Here is a 20,221-nt window from a genome sequence, read left to right as displayed (position 1 = left end):
CTGCCATTCAGGGCCTCGCACTCAGCCCACCAGCATGGGGCCACGCACTGGTGATGTGTCCTTTTGTTTTCCTGGAGATCTATCACAAAGAAAGGTGTCGCCTGCAATTAAGGTCCATTGGCGGGGCCCCTCCTTGGGCCTCTCATGGATGGTGTCAGGAGGTATAGGGGAGGAAGAAGGAGACGCTCCTTCAATTGCAAGGAGACCATTCACAGACACTGTGGGGGGCCCATTGTCCAGCATCTTGGCGCACCCTCAGTTTTAACTTTTAGACCACAATCAATTCTCACACCTATGAAGGTGTGAGAAATGCGTGTGGATTAAAAGTTAAAACTGTGGGGGCGTCAAAATGCTGGACAATGGGGCCCCCACAGTGTCTGTGCATCTTCTCCTTGTAAGTGGCCAGTTATGTAATTTGGAGGGGGCCTTGCGCTTGTTCCCTTTTAGCCCAGGTCCTCGCAAATCCTTGGACTGGCCCTGCTATAACTAAAACAGAGAAGTCTGTTTTATTCTATAAGTATTACAGAGTGAAAGAATAAAACTGTCTGAAAATGTTTTTCTAATTAGCTTTCAGTACAGAACATACTTCAGTTTTAAAAATAATATCTTACCTTTTAAATATAACTTGAAGTTATCAGTTGATTTTTTGTTGTTCTGCACTTCACGAAGTAGTAGTCAAAATGGCTGTGTTTCTCTCTCTTTGTTTATATATATTCAGGTACATAACCAATCAAATGTCATGATATAATAGTAGAAATTGAAAGTAATATTTTAATTGGTTGTCATTTCCAACACTTCCGATATGTTTTGTGAAGTAATTTACCTCAGGAATTTTAAGAGAGTGCTACATGCTAAATGGCTAAATGGTATTCCAACTAAATTTGTGAAAATGGTAGGGATTGGTATGTAGTATGAGCTACTGTTTAATTGGTGAAAGTGTCTCCAGTGGTTTTTCTGTAAATTACTTTCCCATCTTTTTTAAACGCGTGTTTGTCAGTGCGTTTCCTGGTACGCGAACTTGCAGTGTTACGGGAGTCCTCCATTTTGTGTTTCGGTAGAATTGAGATATAAGATGGAGGGTAAATAATGTTCAGAATGGGTAGATTGGGGTACTTTAGACGTATGCTGTTTCCCTAAGTTTTCTGAGGGTGGCTGAGGAGGCTCATATATGTCGATAAAAAAAATTGTTTTTTTTCGCGTGGTTAGCTGCCGGTACGCGAACTGGGTAGCGTACCGGGAAGCGAATATAGGTGAAAATAAGTGAAAAAAAGGTACATTCGAAATTTCAAAAGAGTACACTAAGTTAAGGTAGCTCTGAAAAGAGCTTTTGGGTTCTGTGTATGTTCTAGAAACTTATAAGTAGGAACCAATACACATTCTTAAATTTAGTATGAAAACTCTGTTTCCCTCATCTGAGAAATGCATGCCATCTCCTCTGTAGACATCTTGCATATAGTAACGCAAGTTATTGTTGTAGATGCAGCCCATTCCATGGTCCCTCATGTAAGCTGAAACAGACTTATTTACATGCTTCCTTGATTTCTCAATTTGTGGACAAAATTGATTGGACCACCTCCATTTTTGTCTTTGGCATATATTGGAATATACCAAGGCAGTTTGACGAAAAAGTGTCATCAATTGCTCAAAGGTGTCCTTTAAAAGCATTTCCAGACCTACCCCAGTCAAAGTGCCCAAATCGTTTCCTCCACAGTGCACTATTATGAGGTCAGGGGTTGGCAAATGTAAAAAGGTTTTCACAAATGGTATCAATTGGTGACATTTCAATCCTCTTCGACCAATCCATTTGATTTCCACATTTTGTAAATCGAGGTTGTGTAAATTTCTGTTATCAGCATACCTGTGAGCCCAGTGGATGTAGCTATGTCCAAGAATCCAGACTGAAAACATAGCTAGAGGAGTTTTTGCTGCAGTCAGATGAAGTGTGGGAATGAAATGGCAGTTGAAATAGTGATGTTTGTAATGTAAAAAACTGTGGAGTTTAAGTGCAAATGATTCATTAGCAGTGATTGGTGTATTTCCATTGCTGAAAACAGAAAGTTAGGGTGCATGGATGTGCTCTTTGAAAGATGTATTTTGAATGGTTATTTAAAAATGTTGTTATGAAAGATTGCAGTGGATTAGCAGGTGTACTGAGAGTTCAGAGTTCATTTGAAACATTGTTGTGTGAACTTGTGACCATGACAGGTCAGGCAGGCGGTAGTTGCTATGGAAAAGAGGTAGAAAGGGCAGAGGGGGGAAGGGTGTTGATTTGAAAAAATTGAGGGAAGAGTTTTGATTGGCTGACATGAGAGATATGTGTGTTGAATATCAGCGTTTCGGTGCCTTTGTTGGTTCCAGCCTCTGGAGTGCATACCTTTAATTCTGGTACAGAATAATTGGTGTGTTTCTGAGACTGTTTTCAATTTCAAAAAGAATTTGTAAAGGTGAGTTATCGTTTATATATTTTAGTTAAAGAGTAGTATGCTTTTTTGCGTAAATAAGAAAGTCAGCTGTGTATTTAAAATGATGTTTTGCGTCAAGTGTTTGCATTCTGCTTTGAAAGGCGATTTTGCATTCTTCATTTACAGAATTGGAAAAATTATTGGTTCGGTAAAATACCGAATCGGTAATTTTACCGATTCTGTAAATTTGCTATGTAGGGGGGAGTCTTCTGAGTCTCAAATGACTTAACGAATCGGTATTTTAGCATGAAATCAAACTTCATGGTAAAATACCTATTCCGGTGTGCATGCACATTTGTGCATGCACACGTATGTCATGTGAAAGGCAGACCTGCCCTTACATGAATGTAGGTGTATTATTGTTTTACATAAAAGGTTTTAAAACTTTGTTTGAAATCAAATGCATGCACACTTAGGGCCCGATGTAGGTGGTCGTTTAGGCCATTTACCGACCGGTTACGGCGGATTTCGGTCGTTTCCAATCTGTAAATGGCGAAAAGGTATGTAGGCGCCTAAATCCAGGGCAACATGTAGGTAAATCTACATTTACAGAATCGGTGAAATTGTTTTTGATGGTAAAATGATGTGACTCCTGCAATGCGTCGCTTTTGCGGAAAAGATATATGATGTAATTGTGTTGTTAATGTTACGGTGTACATGTAAAAAATGATGCATAAGTGTTGCACGGGCATTGTAGATACTCTCCTATGTGTGCTTAGCAATTTCAAGTCACTTCCCGCGGGTTCAAGGGCCTTGTAAATACGTCCCCATGTGTGTCTGGTCATTTGAAGTCACTTTCCTCGTAGTGTAAGGCCCTTGTAAATACGCCCCCATGTGTGCCTGGCAAATTTTCATTTTGATTGTTTGAGTTACATAGCCATGTTAAAAGTTATTGAAAAAAAGGTGCAAGTTCCTTAAGAAAACGTTTTCATGTGTATTAGGGCATTTTAAGTCTGTTCCCCATGAATGTAGGGGCCAGATGTAGGTGGTCGAAAATAGCCATTTACCGATCGGTAACGGCCGAATTCGGCCGTTACCGACCGGTAAATGGCCATTGACATGTAGGGGCCCTTAAATGTTGCATTTTCGGTAATTTTACCGATTCAGTAATTTTACCGATTCGGTAATTTTACAGATTCGGTAATTTTACCGAAAATGCAAGATTGAAATGTGGGTAGCCAATTTTCCATTGGCACATGGCTTTCAGAATAGGTATTTTACCATGGAATACAAATCCATGGTGAAATACCGATTCCTGTGTACATGCACATCTGTGCATGTACACATGTGCCATGTGACAGACAGACGTGCCCTTAGGGCATGTCTGTGTGCCACATTGCACACATGCCCGTTTTGGGGGTGCTAGAGGGTGTCAAAGTGATACCCCCTGCACCCTTGACAAATTCGGTATTTACCGATTCGGTAAATACCAAATCGGTATTTGAATTGAATCCTATGGGCTTCAAGGCCCATAGGATTCAATAGCAAATACCAATTCGGTATTTACCGAATCGGTAAATACCGAATTTTTAAGGAATCGGTAATAAATCAGATGTTGGTACCTACATCCCATTTACCGATTTTGAAATACCGAATCGGTAAAATTCGGTAATATTCGGTATTTCAAAATCGGTAAATGTGATTTACATACATCTGGCAGGTGTATTATTGTTTTACATAAAAGGTTTAAAAACTTTTTTTGAAATCAAATGCATGCACACTTAGGGCCCGATGTAGGTGGTCGTTCCATGTCATTTACCGACCGGTTATGGCCGATTTCGGCCGTTTCCGACCGGTAAATGGCCAATCGGTATGTAGGGGCCTAAATCCAGGGCCACATGTAGGTAAATCTACATTTACAGAATCGGTGAAATTGTTTTTGATGGTAAAATGATGTGACTCTTGCAATGCGTCGCTTTTGCGGAACAGATATATGATGCAATTGTGTTGTTAATGTTACGGTGTATATGTAAAAAATGATGCATAAGTGTTGCACGGGCATTGTAAATAGCCTCCTATGTGTGCTTAGCAATTTCAAGTCACTTCCCCCGGGTTCAAGGGCCTTGTAAATACGTCCCCATGTGTGTCTGGTCATTTGAAGTCACTTTCCTCGTAGTGCAAGGCCCTTGTAAATACGCCCCCATGTGTGCTTGGCAAATTTTCATTTTGATTGTTTGAGTTACATAGCCATGTTAAAAGTTATTGAAAAAAAGGTGCAAGTTCCTTAAAAAACCTGTGCCTGTTTTGAGGGTGCCAGAGGGTGTCAAAGTGATACCCCCTGCACCCTTGTGAATACTTTTATTTTATTTATTTTTATAGCATTGTTGAATCTAGTTCTTACTGTTATTAATTTACTGTTTGGTAATAGTGGTTAATAACATTTTTTATTATATTTCACCACAGATTCAACTGCAGATTATTTGGAAATTAGACAATGCCGTCTAAGGATAGAATTCGAAAGGCTACGAAACGTCAAAGACAGCAGTTACCTAACATTTTGCAGCAGTCCTCTACATTAGTATTACCTCAACGGACGAAGAGAACACCGGGTAAGAGAACGAAATCATTCCTTAAAAACCTTTGTAGAAACAAAAGTATAACTACAGAACAAGTTTTAGTCCAGAAAAAGAGAGCCAATTTAAATGGAAAGGAAAGGGCCGTGAAAAAAGTTTGTGCTAGAGCAGGAGATAACTCTGTGCATGGCAGTAGAAGGGCAAATATTTTCAGGGACATTCGTAAGCGAATGTTCCGCAACAGGGTAATTGTCAATTTGCTAAAACAATTTAAAAAAGGTCAACAGAAAGTGTCATTTTATAAGAAAAAGAAAAATGTAGAGAAAATTATTGATCAGGCTTTCGAAATCAAGTGAAAGTTATTTATTTTGGTCATTAATAGAATTAGGAAACTAAACAAGGTAATCTATGTTTTCAAATCTAATAGTAGATGGAAGAGAGAAGTAAATCGGAGTAATTTTTGTGAAGTTTTCTTAGGAGAATGGATGCATAGTTCAAATAGTGAGGCATTTTTTAATGAGGAGAGTTATTTTCAGGACAATGTTTTGGTGCATGCAGTTGACAGCAGTGGTCGAGCATATGAGGTAAAAGATGGTCATCCGGTTGAAAAAGAAATACTTGTGTCTGCAGATACAGAAGAGGCGCTAAGTGATGAGGTTTTAGGGAGACGTCCTAAGGGACCAGTGTACACCTGGAAGTGTAGTTCTATTTGCTTTGTGATTTTATACGGACATTTCATAAGAAAAGTGTAAAGCAAAAAATAAAGTTGTTGCAAGAATTAGATCCTTGCAGAGTGAGACAAGTGACAGGTTTGCGTGGTCATTCACTGGCTTGTCTTTCTAGGAGAGTATGCCAGAGTGTATTTCATCATTTCAGGATGCTAGCAGTGCATCATAATAAAGTGAGGAAATTAGTTAGAATGTTGTATTATGCTAAGTGTCCAGCAATTATGCTTAAAAAAATAAGCAGAGCTCTTTTGCATGGTTCTGAAGTAGATGTGAAGAATATTTGTCAAGAAATTGAGTTCTGTTATTTTGCTGGTAAAGAGAACAATGTTGATATTGAACCACTAGAAGATGGTAATGTGGAAGACAGTGAACAGATTTTCAGTACAGATAAGTTTCACAAGGAAATTTCCACGTTTATGGTGAAATCAAGTGAGAGGCCTAATTTCACTTGTGTGTGTTGTCGACGGACTTATTATAAGAATCAGACTAAGTTAGTGGATATATATTCAAAGAGTGATATGGAAAACAATAGTGAATGGAAGGATTTTGCCACATACTTGATGGTAAAAAATTGTTTTGATTTGGGAGCAGACCAACGTATGTGTACTTATTGCTATAACAAATTAAACCAAAACCAGATCCCTGCTAGAGCGGTTTATAATAATCTGGAATTAGATGACATTCCTTATGAATTGAAGGATTTAAATACTTATGAATCTATTTTGATTCAAAGTGTCCATCCCTTCCAGGCTATTGTACGAATGGAGCCAAAGACAGGGAAGTTGCCTCCATCAGATTTACAGAGAGGATTAAAGGGAAGGGTTGTTTATTTGCCTTTGGATTTGAAGAAAAACATTAATACAATTGGAGTCGAGAAAGTGGAAGAGGAACCTCTGGTTATCATAGTTAATGGTGTTCCGACAAAGAGTAAGAAAATCTGGCAAGATTTAGTGGATGTTAGGAAAGTTAAATAGGCAACATTGTATTTGATAAAAAATAATAAGTACTACAAGAATGTATGTGTTGCAGAAGAGGAAGTAAGTGAAGAAGAGGACAGCGATTTGTGTCCTGGTCAAATTGAGAAAGTAGAAGCCTCTAAAAAGGAAGAAATATATGATCATTATAGTGTTCATCCTTTGCATTCCAAGGAAGTCATGGGGAATGCTATTGAGTTGTTTCAAATGAAACAAGCCAAAGGGAGTCCCATTAGTGTTTGGGAGGAAAGTTTGGAAGCTCGGTGTTTCCCACAGTTATTTCCCACAGGTCGAGGAGGACGATATGATGAGCGACCTGTTCAAATTCCTGCTTCAGAATACCGGACTTTACGATTGTATACAGAAGATCCTAGGTTTCGACAATGCATTCCCTATTTATTTCATCTATTGTTTGAAAGTGATCTCTCTGGATTGTCTTATGCAGTGAACCACATCTTGAAAAGTGGTATACAACTGCCAAATATCTCGGCAAGGGACTTTATGGATAAAGTCAATGTGCAAGACAGTATTTTGGATTCTCACCTGATTAATCTCATCTCTTGTCAGCATGGTACTAATGAGTATTGGTACCGCCGTCATGGTGACTTAAAATGTATGCTGAGGAACTTAGGAACTCCCACATTGTTCCTCACTCTCAGCTGTGCTGAGTATGGCTGGGAAGACTTACTTGAATTTCTACGAGAGGTAAATGGAAACATTGAAAATATTGAATTCAAGACACCCGGAGAACTGTGCTCTTTGGATCCTGTGAATGTATGCAGGTACTTCAATCATAGATTTGAAGCTATGATATCTTTCATCATGAACAAGAAAAATCCACCTCTTGGAGAGGTGTTGGATTTCTTCTGGAGAAAGGAGTATCAAGCAAGAGGTGCTCCTCATATACATATGCTACTATGGATCAAAGATGCACCCAAATTTGGAACAGATCCGGATGACTTAGTGATGAGTTTCATAGAACAGTATGCTACATGTGCTGTTCCAAAGACAAACGAAGACAAAAGTCTAAGAGAACAAGTTTTACCGTTTCAAAGCCATCGTTGTAGAAAGTACTGTCGTCGTAAATTCAGAAACAAGGACAAATACTACACCAAATGTCGTTTTGCATTTCCACGGTCGGTGTTATCAAAAGGAAGAGTTAACAATTTGATGTCATCGCTGCGACATAATGTGACGAGGAAATCACCCAAAAACACATACAATTTGAAAAGAAAGGAAGAGTCCAAGTACATCAACGACTACAACCCAGTGATTTTGTCCATGTGGAATGCTAACATGGATATACAGTTTGTGGCTGACAACTGTATGGCTGTGGCTCGGTATGTGACGTCTTACATCACTAAAAAAGAAAAGACAGAACTGAAGGATATGTGGGAGGATATTTCCCATGAAAAGAGACTCAGTAAGAAGTTGTACAGTTTCAGTCTGAAGATGTTGTCGCATCGAGAAATTGGAGCTTACGAATGTTCTGACCGGTTATCTTCAGCAAGTCTCTATGCCAAATCTAGGAGTATCATTTGGGCGAGTCTTGGTCTTGCTGCAACGCGTAATCGAGTTCTGAAACCTGTACGGGAAATTGAGTATTTGGCGGAGAAGGAGCCAAACAGTACAGATATTTTGAAGAGCAACATGTTGGATACATAATATCCAAATAGAAGCAGTCACCTGGGGAATGCTTGTCTGAATGACGTTTTCAAGAGAAACATCAAAGAAGATATTGATAAAGGAGTGTATGCTGTAATTGGAAGTGAGGGATGTCGGGTCAAGCTAAAAAAAAGTTAATTGATAAATCATTGAAAATTGGATTGCGAATCTCCCGAAAGAAAAGAGTTTTTCTATTTAGCTCTTTTGCAACTTTTCAAGCCTTGGCGTGCAGAAGAGGAACTGCTTGGGGATTTCCTCTGTTACAAAGACTCTTACAATGCAGCCAAGGAGTCCATAGAATGTCCTGTTTTTCCAAAATATCTACAAATGTTGAATGCAGAAATTGAGCAGGAAGCAACAATTGCAGCCGAGATTGCTAGAGACAGTTCTCAGGACAGTCAGAGTTCTGTTTCATTGAGTCAGGATCCACTAGGAGAACCAGTTATTGAAAATGAAGCTGCCACTGCCATGATTGAAGTGGAAAGAGCCATGGCACATGCTCAGAAGGATGCGGTTAACTTAGAAGAATTGGAAAGACAACTTAACGTTGAGCAGAGGAAAATATATGTCGAAGTTACCAACCAAATTGAGCATGGATTAAGTCATGAGAAGGAAGAGTGCTCATGTACGTCGTTGAAGCCTGTCCGACTGTACGTGAGTGGAGAAGCAGGAACTGGAAAAAGTTTCCTTATTAAAGCAACTTCATGTTATATGCAGAAAAGGACTGATTCATCGCTGTCTTGTGTTGTGACCGCTCCAACTGGACTGGCAGCTCATAACATTGAAGGGATTACTTTGCATCGGTTACTGATGCTGCCAGTGGAGCATGATAACAAATTACAATACCACAAGTTATCTGGAGATGCTTGTTGTGAAGTATCTCGAGTTTTGAAGAAGATGAAACTTCTTATCATTGACGAAGTAAGCATGGTTTCCAATGTCATGCTTGCTTTTGTGCATTTAAGAATGCAGGAAGTTCTTAAAACAGAGTATGATGTGTTATTCGGTGGCAAACACATCATTGTTTTTGGTGATCTTCTGCAGCTGACACCAGTGAAAGGAAAACCAGTGTTTAAACTGCTTACACATGAAGATACCAAGAAGTGCCTAGGGAGCATTGGCAACGTTAACATATGGTTAAACTTCAGTTATGCTGAGCTGCGTGAAAATATGCGTCAGGCGAAGGACGAAGATTACAAGAATATTCTACAAGATATTAGAATCGGGAGAGTGACTGAGCGTGGTAAAGAAGCTTTACATGCACGCTTACAGTCACATTTATATCCAGAAGAAGACGTTTTGCCAGAGGATATTTTTCTGAAAATTACTGTGAAGAAATCTGGAATATGTTTGATGCCAACTCTTGCAGAATGTTGCATCTTCAACAACAAAATGTTGAATTTAGAAAAACAAGAGACTGTGAAACTTGAAGCTATTGACAAAATAGAGCATATGGGAGCAACAATTATTTTGAATTTGAAATCTAAATTGGATTAATTAGAGAAGACTATATCTAAAACTGCAGGTTTTGAAAAGACTTTGAATGTGTGCTTAAATTGCCGAATCATTTTGAGAAGGAATTTACATGTTGAAAGAGGTCTGGCAAATGGATCAATGGGTAATGTTGTTGATTTTGAGAAATACAGAATTAGAGATGAATTGAATTTCTAAAAATTAAATTTGATGGCATTGAGGAAGTACAGCTAATTGGTCGTTGCTCTGCTAGGTTTTTGCTTGTTAAAGACTTATATGTTCGCCGTAAGCAGTTTCCTGTTTGCTTGGCATATGCGGTGACAATTCATAAATCGCAAGGTTTAAGTGTAGACACTGCTTTAGTGAATATTGGCAGTTCTGTATTCAAAGAGGGTATGGCTTATGTAGCATTGTCACGAGTCAAAACTTTATCGGGTTTGTACTTGATTGACTGTGATGTCACAAACATTTGTGCAGATCTAGATGGTGTTAAGGAATACAATAGGTTAAGAAGAGAGTATGCGCCACATTTGCTCAATATCCTTTGATTGAGAAACGTGTGGTAGGCCGGAAACGAAGAAAAATCAGAAATAGTAGGGAGGTTGTAGCAAAAAGACCAAAAGTCGATGAACTCAAAAGTGGAAGCAGGAATAAAATGAATTCTGTTGAAAATGTTGTTGGTTTTAAATTTGAAAATAGTTCTGGTGTCAACTGCTATGCTAATGTAGTTGTAAATGTTCTCTTTTCACTAGAGACTTTCAAAGAACAGATTGTGATCAATTCGGAACAAAGTTTATGCTGTTTGTTGAATTCTGTGTTAGATAAATGTAGTGCTGATAAAACGAGAGTAGAAAGTGTGTCTGAAATTCGTTTTCTGTTAGACGAATGTTCAGGTCAAACAGAATTCTCTGAAAATATTCAGCAGGATTGTCAGGAGTTTTTAATGTATATGCTTGATGTATTGCAAGATGAGGGTGTAGATGTAGATTATCTATTTGGCCTTTCTTATCAATGGCAGCATGACTGCGAGAACTCTAGGCTATCAAGTACTAATAGTGTAGACTCAGAAAGATTTATATATTTAACTTTGCCTGACAGTAAATCAGTATCCTTCAATAAGCTAGTAAAGGCAGCCGATCAAAATATGGAGTGCAGCCAATGTAAGTCTGGAATGCTGTCCATGTTAATTTTACGAAGTTATGGCCAGTATGTCATTTTAATGTTCCAACGATGTAGGCCTGATGGAACTAAATTGACAACTTTAATTAATAATTTTGTGGCTTCGCAGTTGTCAATATCAGGAAGGACTTTTAAAACTACTGCAATTATATATCATAATGGTCCTTCAACTAATTCAGGACATTATACAGCTTATTTGAAATCTGGAAACGGTTGGTCATTCTGCAATGATTCTGTTTTAACTTTCCAAAAAAGATTGCCTTTCCACCTTCAAAATTCTTACCTGGTGTTCTTACAACCAAAATTTTAGGAAAAAAAGCTTGGGATTTGTTCAGAGGAATTTCAAGATGTTCTAATGCTCTATATGGCCTTGTGGATAATTGTAGTACAGAGCGAAAACTGTTTGTTTTTATAAGCAAAGTCAAGCAGCAGATCAAAATATGGAGTAGAGGAAATGTAAGTCTGCAATGCTGTCCACATTATTTATGGAAACTTATGGATGAAATGTCATTTTACAATTTCAACTACATAAACTGGAAGAAAATAAGTTGTCCAGTCTAATTAAAAATGTTTTGGCTACATAGTCATCGATTTCAGGAAGAACATTTGCAACTGCAGCTATTATATAATATACTGGTCCTTTGACAACATCTGGATATTACACAGCTTATTTAAAATTTATAAAATGGCTAGTCTTTCAGCAAACATTACTAATTGAGTATGAAGCAATGTTGCCTTTTGACTTGTATTTTGAAGTCAGAATTTAGGGTAGGTAATTGGACTATAATGATTCTAGGTGTTGCTGTAACTTAGTGTGCTGTTTCAAATTGCTTTGTATGTCTCAGTTTTCTTAAAACAATTGAGTTTATCTTTCAGAAAGTGGCAGGCAGAAAATAGTAACAGCACAACAGAGTATAAGCTGTTCATAGGATATCCTTTGACGTCATAGAAAGTAAGTTACTTTGGAGAAGTTCCTATTTCTGCCTATTTATATTATTTGAGTTTTTTAAACACAATCATTTTGATTGTGGGTTTTTTTCCCCGCTGTTATATGATGAATACCTTCAACTCACTGTTTTCAGTGAAATTTGATATTTTTTGATAACAGCAAAAATAAACCATTAAATATGTTTAATTAATTTTCTACTTTGAATTGTGATTTCTAATATGTATATGGATTGGTGTGGCTCACTGGTTAGAGGCTTGATTCAATCTTTTGATAACATGATGATGCCTCACTATATAGATTTTACACTCTGTTGGCCTCTTCTTTAGGATTCGACTCCTCCCTTCGGATTCCTCCTCTGATTAATAACCAGGAAGCACTGATTGACTCAGGTATGCCTCAACACTTGGTGTTTACCCCATTAACCTTCCTTTGACTTAGACATTCTTCCAATGATTATAATAATGTTAATCAACTACTCTATTAAAATAGGTTGTTAGCCCCGCCCTCCTTTCGTCCTGATGAAGACCCTCATGCAAGGACTTTATTGATTCCTGCCCACCTTGGGGACGAAACGTCGACGCAATCCCCGGTCTATGACACAGCCTCTCCTTACCCACGATTCTTATACATTGAGGACAATGGGGCATGTGTGTTATGAATTATTGGACTAAACAGTGATCCTTTTTGCTGTATATTTTACATTGAATTTGTACTAATGTTTGATATATACGTATTTTTATTGTCACTATTCCCTACCTACACCTCCCTCACGACTTCACATCCCTTTTACCCCCAGGGGCACTTATGCAACCAAGATGCTTCGATTTATATTTGTTATTTTTGCCTATAATGTGAATAAAACATTATAGATGTATTTTGGCTAATTGTATTTGATTAATTCGTTCTGTTTATTTGCACTCCTCCTGTACTGGGACCCCTCTCTTCTTACCACTGGTTAGAGGCGGCAGACCCAGAAGCAGAAGTCGGGCCGGAACCAGGGTTCGATTCCTGACGTGGCAGGATCTTGGGCCATGGTGAGCGGACTCGATAATTCTCGCTTCGGTGCCTACTGCAACCATGGGTCCCACTCAGCAACTCTGGGCAATAGCTTGCTTAATCTCAACTAACAGCCCCATCAGCGCCGGGGATGCCTGGCGTCACCTTGGGGATGCCCAGGAGGGACCATCTCATAGGGAAAGCCAGGATGGGTTCCCCAGCGGTATACAGCGCCGGGACGCTTCTTTGCTGGGGCAGCTGTACGCATTACTAGTATACCACATTTAACATTTAACATTCATTTTGTCTCATGCTCACTCTTTTTTTACTACCTTGTATTAATTTAAGATTGTTTGTTCTTTCTTACACAGATTAAAAGTATAAAAATGATAATACAGTACGGTAATGACAATTATAAGGTAAGCGTTTAGTACTCTTTATGTTACATGTCTATCAGATTTAACTTTTATTAGTTTCTCTGCTTCTTTTTTATAACCCTTAGTTACTGTCTTTGCTAGTTCTTTCATTTCTTTTTCTATTACTTATTTATACTACTCTTTTCACTTCTTTTATCAGTCCCTCTTTCAACAGTAACTGTGTGTTACTCCTTCTATTTGTCTTTATTTTCACATTACTCTCTGTTTATTAACTCGTCTTTTTTTTTTAAATATTTTTTTTTAGTTCGCTCCCGGTTCGCGTACCGGAACGCAAACCGGGAAGCGTACCAAAAGAAATAGAGGATGCTAGAGTGCTAAACATTCCAGCAATTTTTTTAAAAAGGGAAGGTAAATCTGAAAAGAACTTTTTTTTAATTATTTTTGATGTTTTATATTTTTTTTGTGTTTTTTTTGAAGGAAGGGGAAACAAAAACTGATTTGCTTCAAAGGGCTCAACAGGAGCAACAAAAAAAAAATTACTTTCTAGGACGTTTTGGACATTGATGATTTTCATATGATCTATTTATTAAAGTAATACTCATCTCTCCGCATGAAATTAATTTTCCACATGCTACACAAGTGAATCTCATCTGCTCAAAGTTCTTTTGCAGATTTGGGACCGTTTTCCTTGCCTCTGACTCACTTATTGCTAAGTCATTGGTGGATGTTTTTGCCGGTCGGGGGTTATTCACCATATCTCGAAGTTGCGCTTTAGAATAGTTAAGAGGGTGCCACCTCTCCATGTGTCGATGCATGGTATGATTACCATAGCTATATTTTTTTTCGGTCCCTCTCGAGAGTTTTTTTTTGCAGATGAGGCAGGTAACGAACCTGGCATTAACTTTCTTTTCATGAGAAGGAAAAGAAAAAAATTGCCAGATAAAATTCACTTTCACATGGGACGTTCTTGGCATTTCTTTCAGAAAGCCACTTGTCCCTTGCTCCTGTTCCTCGTCTTCCTCTTCTTCTTCTTCCTGGTCGAAGATGACCTGGCTAGTCGGTCCTCTCTTATTTGGTGGTGGTGGAGGTGGTGGAGATCCACCAGCTGCAGCTAATACAAATGCCATGTCTTAGCAAACAAAAACAGGTCTTTCTCTCATAAAAATGAAAGTCGGAGTGAGGAAAAAAACGGGAATTTCATCATTTGAGAAAAGAAAATGTTCTAAACCAATGAAAAGTGTTTGTTTTACGTCATATGATCAAGTGTTCCATCATTAGGAAACTAAAAGTAAAATCAACCAATGAAAAGTTTTATTAACTAGTCACATTACCTGTTATGCTTACGTTCCGCGTTCCGCGCCGCGCCTCGGATCGATTCCGGGGATTTACGTTTCGCGCCTTGGTTCGCGTTCCAGAACGCTTCCGGGTGCGCTACCGCAGCACGTCATAAGGGGCATTACGTAGTAACGCGATATGTTGCGTTTACGGGACGCGTCACGATGTGCCTTTCTAACGCGGTATTTGCACTAACGGAACGTTTACCGGTTCGCGGATCGGCAGCAAAACACGAAAAAATAATTTAAACTATAATATTATATATATATATAATATATATATATATATATATATATATATATATAATATATATATATATATATATATATATATATAATATATATATATATTACCTACTGGCGGTCGCCAGTAGGTATATATAGTTAGGATTTTTTCCCTATGGGACTTTTGAAAATTCTATGTCTAATAACTTTCGTGTTTGTGGACGGAATTGGCTGAAATTTTCAGGAAAATGGCACATTTTGTTTCTGAGCAGCCCCTGAAAATTTGGGGGGTTTTCGTCAAGGGGGGCTGAGATAAAAGGGGGGTCCCGAAACGCATTTTTCCCATGTTAATTGCCATAGAGCGGTTGGCCTCACTTTTAGCCCGAATGGCTGAATGGATTTGCACGAAACTTGGCAAAATTGTAGGGACTGTTAGCCCGATGTGCCTTTGCTAGGTCTCAATATATGTGCTCCAGTGGATTTTGAGAAATTAACATTCAAAAAAAGATATATATCTGTGACAGCGTCCCGGGCAGCGTTCCGGTTCGCGTACTTTTCGCGTTACGGAGCTTTGCGAAGCGAAGCTGATTGGCTCTCCGGTGTCTGTAAACATTCTAAACAGTCCGTAGCGGCCGCCATCTTGTCTCTCGGTAGGATAGAGAGACAAGAGGAGGCCAAAACAAAGGGGGAAATGACCATAAGGGGGCATAGTAGATCCTCCCTGACCCCCTAGGTTTGATGAGGAGGTTTTAAAAGATTTTTTTTATTTTTTTATTTTTTTGCGTGGGAAGCTCCCGGTTCGCGAACCGGTAAGCGGCCCGGGGAGTGTACTATGAGAGAAAAAGAATTATAGACTTTTCAAATATTGTATGGTAATTGATTGTTCGTTTTGTTGTTTTTTTTAATTTATTTATTTATTTTGATTAAATAAAAATTTATTGGTCAGAATTTTCATAGTGCAATAAAACTTCCAGCATTACATCATCTGGAATCTCCTCAAACATGCATGTTTCTATGTCTTGTAAGCTTTCAATAAATTGTTCATCAAAAGACTCATCCATAAAATCTTCATCCAAAATTTCTTCAGTTAAAATCTCTTCTGTTGTAATCTCGAAGGAAACATTGATTTTTTCGTGCTCCCCTTCCATTTTTTTTGCTGTAAATTGCATAAAAAAATAATTATATTAGAAGAGTTAGGGCACTGTTGGGTTTAAGTTCAGACAGGTAGTTCTGTTTTTTTAACAGTGAAGTTAAAGTGAGTAAATTCATAATTATAGCAGAGAAGTGTAAGTCAATCAATAAATATAACAGAGGAGCCTATCTGTAGCTATAACTATAGCAGGGGGACAGTAAATAATTATCAAAAAACGTTTTTACAAATTAATTTAAAGTGCCACTTACAAATTATCAATTTACTTCACAGGGAGGTGAAAAGGCTCTTGAAATGTAGTTCAGGAAGTAGTAGTGATAATGGATGTGTTTCCTTCTCTTCTTTTATATATATTCAGGTACATAACCAATCAAATGTCAGGAAAAAAAAAAGAAAATGAAAGTAACATTTTCATTGGTTGTCAATTCCAACACTTCAGATGTCTTTTGTGAAGTAATTTACCTCAGGCTATTTAGATAGGTCTACAGGCTAAATGGCTAAATGGAATTCCAAACAAATTTATGAAAATGGCAGGGAATGGTATGTAGTATGAGCTAATCTATATTTGGTGAAAGTGTTTCCAGTCGTTTTTCTGTAAATTACTTTCCCACCTTTTTTGATGGACCGCTTCCCGGGGAGCTCCCCGGTACGCGAACCAGCAGCGTTACGGGAGTCCACCATTTTGTGTTTCAGACGAATTAAGATACAAGATGGAGGGCAAATAATGTTCAGAATGGGTAGAAGGGGGCACGGTAGACGTATCTTGACCCCCTAGGTTTTCTAAGGGTGGCTGAGGAGGCCCATATGTGCGGTAAAACATTTTTTTTTTTAGAAATTTCACCCGGTTAGCTTCCGGTTCGCGTACCGGGTAGCGCTCCGGGGAGCGTAGTTTGTTGAAAATTAGTGAAAAAAGTTTGAGTAAAATAATAATTGTGAGTGATCAGATGTAGGGTAGCTCTGAGAAGAGCTTTTGGGTTTATGGTACAATTAGGTACTTATAAGTAGGTACCAATGCACAGTCTTAAATTCAAAATGAAAATTCTGTTGCCTTCATCTGAGAAGTGAACTCCATCTCCTCTGTAGATATCTTGCATGCAGTAACGCACGTTATTGTTGTACATGGAGCCCATTCCATGGTCTCTCATGTAAGCTGAAACAGATTTGTTTACATGCTTACTCAACTTCTCAATTTGTGGACAAAATTGGTTCGACCACCTCCATTTCTGTCTTTGGCATATATTTGAATATACCAAGGCAGTTTGAGGAAAAAGTGCCATTAATTGCTCAAAGGTGTCCTTTAAAAGCATTTCCAGTCCTACCCCAGTCAAAGTGCCCAAATCATTACCTCCACAGTGCACAATTAACAGGTCAGGTTTTGGCAAATGCATAAAGGTTTTCACCAATGGTATCAATTGGTGACATTTTAATCCTCTGTGGCCCAACCACTTAATTTCCACATCTTGTAAATTGAGGTTAGGTAAATTTCTGTTCTCAGCATACCTTTGAGCCCAGTGGATGTAACTATGTCCAACAATCCAGACATAAAACATGGTGAGAGAAGGTTGTGCTGCAGTCAGATGAAGTGTGGTAATGAAAGGGCAGTTGAAACAGTAGGAGTTTGTAAAGAAAAAAAACTGTGGAGTTTCAGTGCTAATGATTCATTAGCAGTGATTGGTGGATTTCCATTTCTGAAAACTGAAAGTTAGGGTGCATGGATGTGTTCTTTGAAAGATGTAATTTGAATGGTCAAGAAAAAATCATTTAATGAAAGATTGCACTGGATACGCAGGTGCACTGAGAGTTCAGAGTTCAATTGAAACATTGTTGTGTGAACTTGCAAACATCAGAGGTCTTTCAGGAGGTGGTTGCTATGCAAAAAAGGCAGAGAGGGCAGAGGGGGGAAGGGTTTTGATTTGAAAAAAGTAAGGGAATAGTTTTGTTTGGCTAACATGAGAGATATGTGTAATGAATATCTGCATTTCTGTGCTTTCTATAGCTGCAGCCTCTGGAGTGCATACTCTTTGTTCTGCTGAAGACAATTTGGTGTATTTCTGAGACTGTTTTGAAACTCATAAAGAATTTGCTAAGGTGAGAAAAGATTTATTTAATTTAGATACACTATAGTATGCTTTAAGGACAAAATTATGAAGAAAGCTGTGTTTTTAAAATGTTGCTTTGTCTAAAGTGTTTTACAAATAGATTTTGTTTCTTTGAGAAATTGTAATCGAAAATAATGTGAAGTATTAGCACTGTCAGGGTGTTTTTGTACATAGGAGCTGTGCAGTGTTTTCAAATTATTACTTGAAAATCGTTTTTGAGGAAAAGGAATGCTTTTAAAATTTATCACAAGGAAAAAATGGTGTCTGCTTCTTTATAAGGCATTTGAGTATCTCTGATGTTATTTTTCCCATTTTAATTTAAGAGCTTTCGCCGTGGGGCTTGTTCCTTGAAAATATGCTCCCACCTGTGCTTGGCAAATTTAGATTTTGATTCTCTGAGTTACATAGCCATGTTAAAAGTGACCCAAAAATGGTGCAAGGGCAATCAAAAAACGCTTTCATGTGTCTTAAGGACATTTTAAGTCATTTACTCTTGAATGTAGGTATACAATTGATTTATATGTTGTGTTTAAAACGTTTTTTGAAATCAATTACATTTCTGGATATGTACTGCTAGAGCTTCATAGGTTGTTTGGGGCATATTTATAAGGCATTTGAGTGTCTATGATGTTATTTTTCCCATTTAAATTGAAGAGCTTTCTTCGTGGGGCAAGTTCCTTGTAAATATGCTCCCGCCTGTGCTTAGCAATTTTAGATTTTGATTCTCTGAGTTACATAGCCATGTTAAAAGTGACCCAAAAATGGTGCAAGGGCAATCAAAAAACGCTTTCATGTGTCTTAAGGACATTTTAAGTCATTTCCTCTTGAATGTAGGTATACAATTGATTTATATGTTGTGTTTAAAAACGTTTTTTGAAATCAATTACATTTCTGGATATGTACTGCTAGAGCTTCATAGGTTGTTTGGGGCATATTTATAAGGCATTTGAGTGTCTAAGATGTTTTTTTTTCCCATTTAAAATGAAGAGCTTTCTCCGTGGGGCAAGTTCCTTGTAAATATGCTCCCGCCTGTGCTTGGCAAATTTAGATTTTGATTCTTGGAGTTACATAGCCATGTTAATAGTGACCCAAAAATGGTGCAAGGGCAATCAAAAAACGCAATCATGTGTCTTAAGGACATTTTAAGTCATTTCCTCTTGAATGTAGGTATACAATTAATTTATATGTTGTGCTTAAAAACGTTTTTTGAAATCAATTACATTTCTGGATATGTACTGCTAGAGCTTCATAGGTTGTTTAGGGCATATTTATAAGGCATTTGAGTGTCTATGATGTTATTTTTTCCCATTTAAATTGAAGAGCTTTCTCCGTGGGGCAAGTTTCTTGTAAATATGCTCCCACCTGTGCTTGGCAAATTTAGATTTTGATTCTTGGAGTTACATAGTCATGTTAAAAATGACCCAAAAATGGTGCAAGGGCAGTCAAAAAACGCTTTCATGTGTCTTAAGGACATTTTAAGTCACTGAGGAAACACAGGTGATGTAATTGTGAATTGAGGAAAAGAAACTCCACATTTTTCAATTACATCACCTGTGTTTCCTAAGTTTATGAATAACATTGTGCAGATGAAGTTTAGGTCTGTCCACGGACACAAAAGAGATCTGGCCTCTGTTCAAGAGTGAAGTGGACATGACTTACTTCATTGGTAGGCCTTCACATGTATTATCTCCTCTGTATTCTTCAACAAGCGTAAATCTCATCTGCAACCGTGAGTAGGCCTCACCTCAAACAAACCTCTGGATAGGCCACACCTTATCGTCATCCTGAATCAATCATTTAAAATGTTAGGGACAGATTTATGATAGGTGTATGCCTGTTTTGTACCACTGTGCGTCACTTTTGTGACACAGTGGTGGTGCAAAAGATTTGCTATGTGGCGACATATTTACAACTTGATGCATCTAGGCAGATGTGTCATGCTGTAAAATAACAAGCAGGGTGTTAAGTTTTTGATGACTGTTATTGATTTACTGTTTGGTAATAGTGGTTAATAACATTTTTTATTATATTTTACCACAGATTCAACTGCAGATCATTTCAAAATTTGAAAATGCCTACTAAGAATCGAATTAGAAA

Source organism: Lissotriton vulgaris, chromosome 6 (assembly GCF_964263255.1).
Source record: "Lissotriton vulgaris chromosome 6, aLisVul1.2, whole genome shotgun sequence".
NCBI lineage: Eukaryota > Metazoa > Chordata > Amphibia > Caudata > Salamandridae > Lissotriton > Lissotriton vulgaris.
This window is presented reverse-complemented; position numbering follows the sequence as displayed.